The sequence below is a fragment of the Cydia pomonella genome, chromosome 5, assembly GCF_033807575.1.
Source record: "Cydia pomonella isolate Wapato2018A chromosome 5, ilCydPomo1, whole genome shotgun sequence".
NCBI classification, from domain to species: domain Eukaryota; kingdom Metazoa; phylum Arthropoda; class Insecta; order Lepidoptera; family Tortricidae; genus Cydia; species Cydia pomonella.
Genome location: NC_084707.1, coordinates 6,789,670 through 6,805,518, shown reverse-complemented (window position 1 = coordinate 6,805,518; position 15,849 = coordinate 6,789,670). Strand labels below are relative to the sequence as shown.

The following is a 15,849-nucleotide window of genomic DNA, read 5'->3' as shown; positions in this document are numbered from 1 at the left end:
TGGTAATATAACCTGGATTGTATGAATTATTGACAACAATATGAGATGAAATGCTTTATAAACTTATTGCGTTATTCATAAACGTGCTAGCATCAGTTATAGTATGAATTTTTTCGAATTATTTTGCGCCTAATCTGTGAAACAAAAGCCATTGTTTATTTTGTGCGAGCGGTCGGCTCCCGTTTTGAGCGCTTGCCAAAGCAACAGCATCGACTGTATCGTGTTGGTTTTAAGGTTCAACTTCAAATCTATGTACATGTAACCTGTTTTGGTAATGTAGGACGATCGACCACCTCATTGTAGCTATTAATCGTTTGTCTTGAGAGAGGGCTAAGGCATAATAAGAGGGCTAAGTTTCAATATTGAATTTTTTCACGTTTTAATTAAGGGCAAATGCCATGAAAAAAAAATACTGTGAAACTAGCCAATATTTGCAAGGCATTTCGAACCAAAACCTTTAACCATCCAACTATTCAGATTTTTTACTATCGATCCAACTTTACTGAAAAGTTTAAATTTGGCTCGATAGAAAAATATAATAGAATAATCACAAAAACTGCATGATCAATGTTCATTTATTTTCAATTGTATATCAGTACACCCTGCATACCGTAGCAATGTTATGTTAGTATAGTATATGGTAACCGAGAGATTCCAGCTATAGAAATAATCGAATTACGTAAATTTTCACATTAACTTGATTTGAAAATAATATAAAAATCAATACATCTTATATTTGACCCATCACTTGGAAATCCTAATGACACCACCACATACTCACAAGCCGTGACACATGAGGCATCTATTTAGTTAATGTCTGTGGCACAGTCCTTTACGCGACACAAAGTGACAGTAATTCGATACAGTTTTGACAGCCGTGACAGCGCACCCGGTCAAAGCGCTTTCATATATTGTATGAAAATCAACAAAGGATTATTTTGATAACAGGTTGAAATCGCAAGCAGTTTAAGTAGTTTCTTGGTTATTAATTTTTATTGCAACATATGGAAGTTATCTTATATCAATTTTAATGCTTTTATTTTATTTTAAATGACATAATAAATGTTGAGACCACCATCGACTAACAGGCGAATTCTGATTTTAATAACAGGTTATGAATTAGATCTAGATTAGTTATGCATCTGATCTGTCAGTGTATTTTTTTTCTTTCTTGTATGGGCTCAACTCAACTATAAGATTCATTTCGATACGCTGTAGTCAATTAAAAAAAAAATACCAATCACGTGCCACCGCGCACACATAGAAAAGACTAAACGGGTGCGGGGTTACACGGAGTCCCGCGTTTTATGTATTATTGTGGTACATTTTTGTCTACTCAGATACCTACCATTTTTCATTAATTACTTAGGTTTTATAGTAAAAAAGTATTATTTTAGATGACTCTTTGAAAAAGTTATGTATACAATAGTGATATAATCAAGCTTTTCAACCTTACTTAGGCAACGAAGCTTGCTGAGCTTGCTGCGGTACTCGACTAAAAAGCTCTTTATTATACATACATTATAAAATACTATTGAATACATTGTAAAAATAAAAAGACTAGCTGTTTTTTTTTTCAAAAGTTATCCGACATCCGATATTGGATCGGACAATGTGGAAATGCTCTTACATTACTTTCTCGGGCATACAGGGTGATTATGTTATGTTTGAACATACCTACTCAGAAATATGAATAAGTAAGTCCTGCGGAACAACTTTGAATAAGGCAAGCAATGAAGATGTGAAATAAATCACGTCGATGTTTCTTATGGTACAACTGTTTTTTAACGATTTCGGGGCTCGTCTGTCATCACAGGTACCGGAATGTAACAATATTACTTGTCAAATACATATAAAAAGTGCGAAGAAATTCGGAATGATGTGAAGTAATCATTAGATGCATTGAATTCAGTAATAATATGTTGTTGCTTAAATTATTCGCTTTTGTAACGTTGGAATCCAAGATATACACCCACCGTATCTCCTAAATACAGCTTTTCGTATGTTCTAGGCTGCTAACCTTACATTTTGGTACATATAGTCTTATTTTTCCTACTGTTCTTAAACTGCAAATTGAAACAAAATGTGGCTAAGTACACTTCTCTGGTCCTAATACACACGGAGCATAAGGTCATCAGGCATAGAATGCCACAAATAGCCTGGACATTGAGTAAAATAAAAAATATACAGGTACTCGAAATTAAAGCATTGTTCTCATAGGCCTCGGACGGCAGTTTGTGGGGTTTATTCCAGCCCACGGTGTTTATTTAAATGTATCTAAATTATAATGTCATTAACTTAATACCTATAACATTTGTATGTCACACACTAATTTACATCTCCAAAGAATCCCAGCCATTCCAAACATGTACAAATTAAAAACAAACATTGATGCACAGAAACCTTTCCTTAAATAAAGTGCAGATAACTTTACAAATGACTTATATTTTCTGGAATTTTAAGTACAAAGAGACACTATACAAAATCCAACCTTATTCACTTAGCTTAAGGTTGTATTTAGAACGTGGTAAGAAGTTCTGTATACAGGGTGACATGGAAATAAAAGGATTTAGAAGTGAGAGTTATCACGGCGACCCATTAGGCCGCACGCGCGAGACAGAAAAAAAAACAAAGACAAAACAAAACGTTTTGTATGGGTCGTAAAAATAATGCCGTCTGGTAACACTGGCGACTCCTGTAGTCTGAGATAAGCGCTAGTAGCTTAGTGTTCGGAATTTTTGGAATGTTTTACTCGTAAATGGAGATGTCGGGAGTCATTTGTTATTGAATTAGAGTAAAATTGGGGGCGCTAGGTGGTCCTTTATTCGTCCTTGGCATTCATTTTTAGAGGAAACCAAGCATACAGGCCGTCTGGTAGTAAGTAGATACCGTATTTCAAGACATGTGTTCTCTAATAAATGTCTGGCAGTTTAATTATAACTTTCAATAATAATAACTTTTCACAGGTTAATAAGGTCATTTTCAAGCTGTCTATTGTTATTATATTTATTCCTACGTAACACACAGTAAAATAAAACGTAACTTAAAGAAACAGTCGATAAATAACACGGCTCGATGCGTTCCAAAACACCAATAGCGTTCACACTTCGGGGAGCGTAAGAAATGGAAGAAAGCAGACGAGGGACACAATTCACCAACACTATAATTATTCTATTGGATTGATAAAAGAGCTTGAAATCAGTTAAAGACCAATGAAACTAACTATGCTTCGACACAGGCTTGGAGCTTCTTTGCGGGAGTTCCGCTAGAGGCTAAGGCCGTGGCTTTGTAAATTTTCCGGTTTTAGTTCTCACTCCGCCAACAAAATTACATCTATTTTAATTGGTTTTCTTAAGGATGTAACATAAATCCTTGCAATCGCCAATTTTAGTAACATTACAAGCCAAAAGAAGAAAAAAATTTGTACGAGTGTAGGTCAATAGCACCAAAAAAACATTTCTGTTTGTTTGATTTTATCAATTGTTTAAATGTATTTGTAGATAAAAATTAAAATGTTATTTGTAAACCTGTCACTTAATATATTTTTTTTTCTCGTTAAACATAGTTTTTGCAATGTGTTATTTGTTACTATTTTACATCTATCAATGACGATATTTAGACTACGTCCCAAAGTAGCAATTTCGCCATCAAAAAGGCTCTAAGTAACAATAAAAATATGTTTTTTTTTTCAATTGGCATTCACTCTGAAACTAAGCGAATTGCAGAAAAGTTTATAGGACTTTTTTAGTCTTTATTTATTTATTTAATCTTTATTGCACATAAGAAAACACACTGTACAATAGGCGAACTATAACGGCGCACCAGACTCTGTCAGCTTTAGGTTAGTACATATGACGCACATGCTGTAGATAGACGGAGTAAACATGTACCTTACCTCTTTAATATCTTTTTAATTAAGTAAGGTGCTTTGGGATAACTTCTAAATCGTGTTTATTAAAAAAATCTTAATGTTTACTGAATTACAAGCACTTTCCACTGTAGCAACAATACAATACTCTTTATTGCACACCTCACACAGTTTACAATACAAGTACAGAAACAAAGAAAGACATTTAGATAGAGGTAACAACAAACGGTCTTATCGCTTAAGAGCGATATCTTCCAGGGCAGCGGAGACAATAAAGTCAGAATATTGTGCAATAGGTGGTGCAAAGAAAATAATATAATAATCAAGATACCTTGTTAGTAAGCGTTGTAAGTGTTGTCAAAGTATTAAGTGCTTCTAGTTTTAGACATTACAGTTTCTCAAAATTACCCCGTTCGATGTTACCCCCAATTCACCTTAAGCATCTTCGCAAAAGATGAAATGTGAAGAAGCCAACAATCAAATAAAAATACAACTTTAGCGGCCATTGAATTGCGACCAGTGCAGAAAAGCAAGCCATATTTTATTCGTAATGGCTACGCCATAATTAATGGTCTAACACGCATGAATAGTTTATTGTTTATCACTTGCAGTTTTCCACAGTTGTTAAATGCATTTGGGTTTCTTTAATACGAGTTAGACCGTAGAGAAATAAGTAAGCTTAGAGTGCTCAGTCCATACATGGCAAGCCTTACTTATTATACAATGAGTAGTACGGGGGGTAATCTATGTATGACGTGAACACTCTAAATACTTACGGGTATATATGGTAAGAGCATAAGTAGATACAGAGAGAGGAGTTGTCAAAGCTCTTGGAGAGTCTTAGATGATGGTCGCTTCAGTCACCGTGATTTTCACTTTCTGTTAACAGTCCGCAAGCTCGGTTCTCCATACAAACGTAGTTACGCTCTGATTTTAAACCGACTAGCTAAATTAATCTAAGTAGTTAAAAAAATACAGCGAATTTAAATTGTAATACAAAAGTTGTTTTTGCTTTATTTCGTTTGTTTTATAAGTTGGAGCTATATAAACTAATTAGAGGCAAATGTACGAGTATACCCCATGTCAGTAGATGTGCAAAGTTTCATTACAATCCAAGAGGTTTTTAAATGAGAACGAAACTCCGTTTGTTCGTGTTTGTTGAAGGTGAAATTCGGTCGAGCTTGCTGCGGACTCTTAAGTAGGCATGTAAAAGCAAATTAGGGGAGGCCATTGTATCATCCAGTTCAAATTTGAATGATTTCATTCATAACTTGTCCATGCATTTCTGAACCCTACTGCACCTATCTACAAGCAATGGCTCAAACGTATCCTATGCACAAATAGTCAAGCTCAACCACCAATTATACCAGGTATCGTATGTAGAAAAAAATCGAAAAAAATGAAAAGCCTAAATTAAGTGTCATTTATTTGGTTTTATTTCAAACCGAATGAGGATCGTGCGTGACAGCCTGACAATAGACTATTCAAGTAGATAGGTGTGCAAAAGAACCTTAAGACCTTCACTGAACCCGTTTTCCGGTAATTTTATGGACAAGATACACCATTAGCAGATAAGAAATATAAAATAAAACAAACAGTTGCTATAATTTGCTTGCTAACGACAGGCTTATCTAGCTAATTAAAATGCGATTTGGCACAGCACAATACTTCATATAACTTCAGGCGTTTCATGGAATAAAGTCTCATGTTGCTATACTACTTTGCGTATGAAAATGGACTTTAGATCGCTAGGCACTTACGTCGCAAAGCATAGCGTTTATATTGACGCAATGTCAATAATGACGTAACAGCCAACCATATTATGCTTGATTTTGATACGGAACGAACCATGCTCACTTAAGCCTATGTGGTATTAAGAACGGATACATATTGTCACTAGACTTCGATTTTATCACTTGATTGTATGTTACTTAATTTCTCGAAATGGTTCTTGTGGAATTAGTGTCAAGACTACGTTAATGGTAGCTTTGAAGGCTTAGTACCTACTAAGTTATCTATCAAATATTACCTGGTAGTGTTGTAAAAGCGATTAGGAACGTTTAAGTGAAGGTAAAAAATGTAGCAAGTCTGAAAAAAGAGATTACGCTGCCTTTTTGTTAGGCAGTTAATGTTTTGTAACGCAAATGAAAACGGCACGTATTTTGGAATGATTTCTTTTAATTTAAATTGTGATATAACCACGTAATTCGTATTTTTCTGTTGGTTATGTACGATAAATGCCATACTTTAACTATTTAATTGCTTGACATAAATTTGTTTAATTACTTATAAAATCCTAGCATTCAACAAAGTAATATAATTTGCATTCAGCATAATTGGATATCTAAAAACTTTAATTTAGTCACTAATAGTCTGATGTAATTGAAGGAGCAGAGTTGATTTGAATAGATATGAATATTAAAATGTGCGTATTATAATTTTGTTCCTACAGTAAGTACACACTTGACATTTTGTAAGATATTACAGTAATAAACCTTTAATGTAGGTATTAAAATATCGGAAGAAATGTGTTTACGTGTTTTTATTTAAATAAGTCTAAGGAACAGAATACCAACAAATCTATCGGAGCAACATAGAATGAATCATAGAAGAGGATGTGCATCCTTATTATAATATTGTAATAAACCGTGCAATACAAGCAATACTCCTCAATTAATAGCACGTTGCGTTTGCTATTACCCAGCGTTCGTGATTGCCCGGCCTTCCCCTACCTATAAGTACTTATTTCAGTTAACTTTATTTATAACTACGAACCTCCAGGTATTTTTGATGCCTTTTTTCTTTTGTAGCAGTTCATCTTTTGTATTGCATATTTAATGTGTTTATATGACTGTTGGGTTTGTCAATAAACTAAAAAAAAAATGGCCCAAAACTTTAAGACGTCACTAAGTGTAGGCACAAATATATTATTTGGTTTGTTTTATTAGTTTTTTCTTCCATTAAATATATTTTATGCCATAGAACGACTACGTTCAGATAATAATCTCACCTAAACGAAGATATTTGAGTTAAATTTCAGGTGTTTCTAAGGCTTTTTGAAGTGAAAAATTCTTTAGCGGCGCGTGCACTTTTTGTGATGGGGGAAAAAATGTTAAACTTGCAACAGGTTACGTGACCGACAGATTCGTCAGGTTGAAAATTCGTAAGATGGACACGTGATCTGATCGAAAAACTCCATGATGGTTCTAGTAATGATGATGGTATAAGAGTCGTTGAAATTATCGATGGAAGTTGATTTTTCAGAGAGATAAACTTTTTAATGTTAAATAATTGTAATAGTTCTGAAGTATTAAATTTTTTATGTAATATAAATTGTCACGTTTTTGTACGATAGCGCAATAAATGAATATTTCCAAAATATCAAAAATGCACAAGGTTAATATTCAAGTTTTCACTTCTGCCGGCACTCCCGGAGTGTAACCCGTTGTTTTTTTAATTTTATGAATGGAATCAAAAACTCAGACGACACCGAAAAAAAACACTGGTTTTGACAAGGTAGTCATACCTAATGAATTTTCCGACCCGACCATATTGCAGTACCTATTGGATTACAGTTGCTTAGTTTTATGGTAGAACTTTTATCAACCCTCACACAAACAATTGACCATATGTGTAATAGGCTCATCAATGGAACATTACCCAACCCTTTCGGGATAATAGAAATCAATTTGTGCCCGTCCTAAATGCGAGACACCTCCAAATTACCCCTCTGGACGTCTGTGACAGACGCTTAACTATTTGAGGGGAGAAGCCGACTGGAACCCTTTTGGTAGGTAACGATCATAGAAATTTACCATTAGGTAGGTGAGGACATACTTCGAAAAAGGCTGACCTGATATTTCTCTATTTAATTCAAACTTTACGCCGCTGCGATCCTCATTGGAAGTGACTGATCTACAATGCACAAGATTGTTTGTACTTTTTTTTTTCTTAAAAGTGCGACCAAAATTAGAATAATGTCAAAAATTCAAGATTTGCAAATACATATTCACATAGCTTCGTTTAGTTGAATAGGTGAACAAACTGGTTGAACAGACAAAGATTTTCACCATGTATGTGCGTATTTTACATGGATATATGGGACAAAACCGGGACAGGTCAAAATACGGGACTCAATCCTCCAATACGATGACAGTCCCGTATATACGGGACGTATGGCAACCCCTAAGTATATTCCAAGACTATATAATCGCCCACCCGTATCTCCAATACGGCTTTTCGTATTTTCTAGTTCGCTAACCTTACTTTTTGGTTTACCGAAACATTGTTAATGGCAATATTTTTACAAATAAGTTTGAAAGAAGCACAACCACTTCTCAAGTTGATGAAGTTAGAGCCTGGAACACTACTAACACTATTTATTACAAAACAATGTTATTTTAATCATTTCAAGCTTATGTAATAGTAAGGGCGTTTTCATTTAACTCATTTCACTCAAGGGCCAGTTAGCAATCGTCACAAAACTTACAGCCAATGTCAATCCCCATACATTTTGTCAGGAAAGTAACAGTTATATACTGGGCATGGCCTGTAACCAACGTCACTTACACTGATGACAGCGTCCATTGAAGGTAATATTTAATTTGTATGAAAAATGGGAAATCTAAAGAATTCATAATTTTCCAAAATCGCTGAACAAATATGGGTAAGTTTGAGGAGTACAGCCTAAAGTTAAATTTATTGCTCGTGTTACAGGCCACACCCAGGCGTGTTATGGCTAAGACCCAACTTAAATCGTGCTTTAAAATATAAGTTAAAATAAAAATGCTCAGTATGTACTCGTGTGGATCAAAGTAGAAAATCATGTGCCTAAAGAAACGCCAACAAACTAGGTCCCGCATTACTCATTTGATATTCAAACAAATGACACTCCAAAATTCATTCGCACCGGAAGGCGACCTTTTTTAACTCTAACTTAATCACACAGAAGCCACCCGTTAATCGTGGTCGGTTACCGACTAATGTAGTTTTAATATAGCAGACCGCGAGCAATTTGGTCGGCAAAAAACGCATTTGCCCGCCGTGTGTGGTTTAATGGTAAACTAATTATTTGACCATCGGCTTTTCGGAAAGGGTTTAAAAAAGTTACAGTTGGTTTTAGTGAGCGGCGGTGAAATTATTTGCGGAATTACATCAGTATTTTGCGTTTAAACAAGTTGAGCTTGCTCATGCCGGTTTTATACACTGATGGTGGATATTTTTGTTACTGTTTCAGCAGATTATTCGATCCGCGTAATATGAATTGACGCGTCTCAAATAGTGGTAGATTATTATAACCACATGGTGTAAAAGTAATTTAACATAATTTACAGGTACCTTTATTTTTTTTAAGTATCTTTAATAATAATAATAATAACGGGTTCCAGCAGGCGTTCTACATGACATTAAAGCTCTCCAAGAGGCCTCTACGTGTTGGATCTATATCCCCATGCAAGCCTATCAAAAGACCGGGATTTATAGGCCCGTGAAATCCAAGGAGATACAATAATAATAATAATAAGGCGTAGGAATGTGACGACCCCATCGCCCGCTGGTTTTACCAGTGCAATCAGTCAACGCAGGGCAGCTTGTGGCGAGCTGTTGGGGAGTAGCGACCTCACGTACCCGAGTGCTCCTGGGGAGTTCTGTTAGCCGCAAGGAGGGTGGGTGGGACAGGATTCTCTGCCTCTGGCTTGCCTTAGCCGGCCGGCCAGAGTGGAGTCGTTAGAGCTATAAGCTCCAGGGGTGGAAGTGAAAAATTGCATAAGACGCGAGTTGGCACAGTGGCTGCTCGCAGCCACTGGGTAGAAAGCGGCGTACACCTCTCGACACCCCTGAGCCCTCACACCGGTGTTGCCCTTGAGCCATCCTAGATGTCGCTTTTTGTGGGGGCCCATCTTGTGGGGGCGAGTCACCGTCTGCCGGAAATAAAATTGAATACCGTTTTATTAGGCAGGCGTCCGGTTTTTTATCCCATAGCCCAGTATTTAGTCCATCGCTTTCACACAATAGCCCAGTTCATTTTAGATTCCATCAACCCTCAAATAGTCCTTACACCCTGGCGGGTGCTGCCTCTGCGTGCGTCCCATGACACGGGCAAGGGCAGCATCCGCTAGGTGTACCCCTTACATTTCATTAAAGTGTCAAAAGGGACTCTACGTGTTGGCTTCGGCTCCGCGCACGCCTCCCAAAGGTCCGGAGCACCATTGTTCCGTGATGGGAAAGACATACAATAATAATAATATTCTTTATTGTGCACAACGAAAACATGATTAAATACAGTAATTAACATAAAAAACTAAGCAACAACAGGGCTTTACGTTGTACTTATAGACCTTTCAAATAATTATGAATCCGTTGAAGGGTTGAAACTTAGAGCGTTTTCACATTGTCCGACCCGGTAGGTAAAGCAGCAAAAAGTAAAAACGTGCCTTTTTATATTTATTTTTAATGCAGTTACTTATTCTTTATTATTCATTAGTACTAAAATAAAAGGACTTGATGCCATAGAGCATTTTTCTAGTTAGTTACGCACCTAGCGTAGAAAATACAACATGGTAAGTATAAGTTCGGATAAAAACACTAATATTCTAAAGTAGAGGTCAATGGAAATGGCAAATATGACAGATTTTGTTAACATTTGTCATATTAACCTAAAATATTTACGATGATTGTTTTCATTAAAATATTAATAATTAACATATAGTTTAACTAGTAATTGATATAAATAAAATATTTAATTGTACACTGTTGATAAAATCATGGTTGTACACAAAAAGTGCCAGATTATGAAGTAATAATGAATCTAAATTGGTTTGTTTACATTATTTGTAACTCCACTTTAGGTACACAGGGCTTATTTATATTGGTGATTACACCCATAAGTTTATAACTTTTCGAATTACGAAATAGACCCATAAAACAAATGCTGGTTACTTACGTCAAATAAGTAATCCAATTTCCAAATTATCTTTCACAATAATCGTAAGTAGGTATCTAAAGTCATAAATGACCAATGAAGCTATCTAATTCCAACCAATATCTGTACATTTGTTTTATAGCTTTATCACAATGAATTTAGGTAGTAAATTACGTAGCAAGGTACATATCGGAACTCGTCTGTCCAAATATACTAATCTATCCGTTGATCAACCACGAAACTTATAAGTACCTACGTAATAATGTCGTTACGGCACAATAATACTGTTATTGGATTAATGTGTACGAAATTGCCCACTAATGGTAGTTTTGGTAGAAAATAGTAGTTTCGGATTAACCTAACGAGCGATCAAATGATTGGATTTGGAGTTTGGCTTGTAAATTAGGCTGGTCGTTATAATATCGTTTATATTTAGGCAATTTTGTGCTTATATGGCAAATATACTTTGACGATAAATCATGGATATAATTACGCAGCTTTAATCACGGAATGTAAAACATACAGACCTATTGATATCGATATAGAGAGGTAATAGGTCGCAAAATGCTATCTCGCTCGAATCTAGAGCAGCCAGAATCAATACATTTTTTTGTAGAAGAAGAGATACATTAGAAGATGGTAGACGCCTTTGACGCTAAAGGTAACATTCGGATGTCAACTGCAGCTGCATTACTGGTGCGACATTACTGCAGTGGTATTGGTAGGTATAGGCGATCCGTCCATCTGTCAATTACTATGATTTTTAGATTCGATAAAATGACTGCCCTGAAAAGACCATAGACCACCAGACCACATGACGAGAAAGGTGCTAGAGATGAGTGAGAAACCTAGGGGTCGCGGTAGGCCCAAGATAACATAGGTCTTCTAAAAAAGAACCTTGAATAAAGAATAATACCACCAGAGACACGACGCTCCTGGTGACGCCGTGTAAGGAGAGTCGACCTCTAGTCGACTGATAAGCCTGACGTATGAGACGCGCTGCGCGGAGACCAGTGTCAGTATTTTCAAGTAAACTGAAAACATTAGATATTCATTGCTTAGCACATTAATGATATTCGACTATTATATCCAATTAACTTTAGTGAGAAAATGAAAGATTTATCTGTAATAATCAGAATTAACATGATAATAATTCAAAGCAAACAAAGTAATCATGTTAGGACTAAAACATGTAAACGATACGATACTCAACCAAAATTAGACTTAGTGTTATTGGAGCAAGATTGATTTTTGAATAAAGTAATATAGCAACATGTGGTGTTATGGTTTGGAGATGAGAGGTTGCGTGTCCTGTCATAACTTAGCTTTTGTTCCGATTTGGCTTAGGCGCTTTAACCACACTATTATACGTACGGCCCGATTCGAAGAATGAGATAAGATAACGATAAGTTCTGGTTCAGATAAATTCTCATGAAGATATCTTTTGTATGTCGTATAATTGACAGAAGCAGCTCGATTCGGGCAACCAATGTCACTTTGACGTTAGAAATATCGTAAATAGATCTTGTTGGGATCACAGCGGAATCGATATAAACGTCAGTTTTGACATGTCGATTAGTTATCGATCTTTAAAAGATCTTTCCAATATCTTAAACGTGTCTTAATCATTCTTCGAATCGTGCCGATAGTACCTAATTCCGTGGTAATTTTAATTGTATTTGTTGATATTTCCGATTGAGGATATTAATCAGATTCGTACATACTTACCCATTCATTCATTCTAGTACATAGTAATAAATAAACCACAATCCGAAAAATTAAAGTACATACAAGGTGGCCCCTAAAATACGTTGACAAATATTTTTTAAGAATATTTGCTTACTTAACGCATCTTGTACAAATATTAAACCTACCCACAAGAAGATAATATATTGTTATGAATGAATTATGAATTACAATAATTTAGTTAAAATAAAACATATTATCTGTAAAATATTATCCTTTATCTTTGATACGCGAACGTTTGTTTATATTATCAACAACATGTCATGGTAAAAAATATTACAATGTATTTCTTCTGTACAAAAAAAATTCGCCATATGACTTTACCTAGTCTCAAATAGAAGCATTATTATTGACCGCTCACATGTTACATGCTTATTCAATTAGGGAAAACCCCCTAATGGGGTAACTCGATTGTGTGGGGTAAATCGTACCCGATTGTGGGGTAATCTCGTTTGTCATGATTGTTGGCTGATTTGTGTTGGTTAGGGTGGTGTGGGTAATTTGGGGGATTAATATATTTAGCAGTGAATAGTTTGGTGTTAGTGGATTCTGATATTAAAGGATTGTTGAAAAACCAGCCAAGTGCGAGTCAGACTCGCACAAGAAGGGTTCCGTACCATTATCTATAAAAACGGTCACCCATCCAAGTACTGGCCCCGCCCGACGTTGCTTAACTTCGGTGATTGGATGAGAACCTCGAGATTGGAAAGAAATATTTATTTTATTTTGTTAGTATTTGTTATAGCGGCAACAGAAATACATAATCTGTAGAAATTTCAACTAGCTAACTATCACGGTTCATGAGATACAGCCTGGTGACAGACGGACGGATAGCGGAGTCTCAGTAATAGGGTCCCGTTTGACCTTATACCCATAGGGTCAAACGGGACCCTAAAAATGGGCTGATTTTTATTCTGTTGTTTTTGTTCTGTTTTACTAATATGTAAGTACAATAAAAGTCCCGAAAAATGGTATGTTATTTTTTGGTGTATAATTAAAAAATACCATGTTTTCATAAATAAGAGGAATTTTTTTGGACATTCAATTGCGCTTTTATTGAACCTAAAACAATACTTGAAATAGAAAGTAATACTTCCAACTTCAATACCTTCCATATAAATTAAGAAATACGTGTAATTATCGCATTGAATTCAATAAAATGTCGATGGCACAAATAAATGACATACTTTATTTCATAACGAAATTGTTGGCAATCTTAAAATGTCGCTATGCATTGTGAATAGAATAAGTTGCTAGTAATAAATTAATTTGCAGCTATTTTCTGCAATTTGCAGTCGTATGTGGTTGTAGGGGAGACGGCGCTGCAATCGGTTGTAAACCGGCGTTTCAAACGCAGCGTTTTTACGATTTCGTCAAATATGTATGCATCATTTGTGATTGGGTCTAAAACTTTTTAGTACGAGTTTCTTAACTCATACTAAAAAGTGTGAATGGGCTTCAACTCCTTGAAAACGCATGTCATAATTTTTTTTTTGTTTAAATTTGAACTTTAACAGCTGTCAATGGAGTTGAATTTTATGGTTGCATATATGGTAAAGCGTTAAATCCAAATTGTTTTGCTGGGCCCTTTTAGGCATGTTCAAACCTTCTAAAGTCTGTGCGGAAAGAGAAGAGTCGTAGATTACAAGGGAACACTTACGAGAGATCACACACTAGCGTCAATTGAGCGTCTGCGTCTAGTGAACTCTATGGAACATGACGTCGCTGCGCAGTTGCGCTAACGTTGCGTCAAGCAGCAGGCATAGAGTTGGGTAGACGCCGACGCTTGGGAGACGTAGTGTGAGGTGGCCCTACATTCGAGTCTACTCTCTGTTTCTGCACAGCCTCTATTTCTTTTAATCTATACGATGAAAGTCTTAGTAAAATGTACCCAAATTGTTAAATTTCGAAATGTCCACCGGAAAGACGCCCTTTTTCTCAGATATTTTTGACCCGATTAGGTATTGGGTAAGTACGTTATAAATAAATAGAAATAAAAGTATTTTATTTCCTAAGTCAACCGATACTCCGAGTAGTATTTTATGTGCATATCTTAAGTATAAAATTTGTTAATCAGATAGCATACATTTTATTCCATTGATTTATATCATAATGTATAATTTTAGAAATAAGGATACGTAGACTAGAAAGTAATGTCCTAGGTGTAGTTCATTTTAGTGTTTCAATTTCATATCAATCTTGGATGAATACACCATTGTTGATTTTCTTTTTCTCACACATTATATTTAACCAAACAACGTTGACAGTTAATGATGATGACCACAATTATTACACAGTTAAAAATTACTCTAAAATTATAAATACATTAAAATTCTATTTTAACCAGAGTCTTTGCATAAACGGTATTTAACGACTTAACCATATAATACTAAAGGCATACGTATTTCCATATATTAGTCTAATTTTGCAATTAAACTATTTTAAGCTGAAAAGGAAGCGACGACGTAAGCACTTGAAATTTGCGAGTGTTGTTATTATGACGCGTTTATGTAGATATATTTAGCATAATACATATGACAAAAAAATATAACCAGTAAATAAATCCATGTTGATTTTATCCATCCATGTGCAATTTCACGCAAATAATTAGCAGTAATTATTAGTTATTTTCTCCACATTATTTTTCCCATTATATTTATGTTTATACCAATTCATATGTATTTGCTTTTGGCAACCTAATGCCAATAGTTGATAGCGGTTCGTTACAGGAATACGAGTATAGTTACTTCTAAGATTTCCACCTTACAGAACTTACAGAACAAAAAAAAATAGGTATCATGTACCTTTAATTATATATCATTTATTTTTATTTAATTATGTTGTAGAACTGACAACGCGTTTAACACGCCGCGTTCTAGCCGCCGCTCCGCGCGTTAAACTAAATCGGCGGGTGAACCGCATCCGGCGCGCGCGCACAAAAAGCCGCATCTATCGTAATGGCCGCGGAAACCTCAAATGAGACTTATTTCTTTATGATAGCGCTATTTGTTCTAATGTAAAATATATTTGTTCTGTATCGATGGCTGAGTCAGTGGTCATCTACTTTTCATTTTTTTTACACAATTTCTATAACGTCTGTTTTCTTTTTATACGTTTATAGGAATCCTTGTTAGTATTTGGCAAGGCAAGTTGTATATACCGTGTTTTTATTGAATTCCGTTAACTTCGGGGTAGTGGTAAGTACGTTTAAGGAAACTACATGACATACTTAATTTTCCAAAAAAAAAAAATTTTTTAATATTTTTTTTTACATTTTTTTGTTATAAAAATTAATTAAATGTCGCATATAGCGTTG

General features: G+C 35.3%; 1 protein-coding gene across 1 annotated transcript in view; it reads left to right on the top strand.

Annotated features, from left to right (window-relative positions):
- The window catches only part of LOC133517579 (homeobox protein aristaless-like), a 123,255-nt gene that overhangs the window by 10,340 nt on the left and 97,066 nt on the right, over positions 1 to 15,849 (top strand).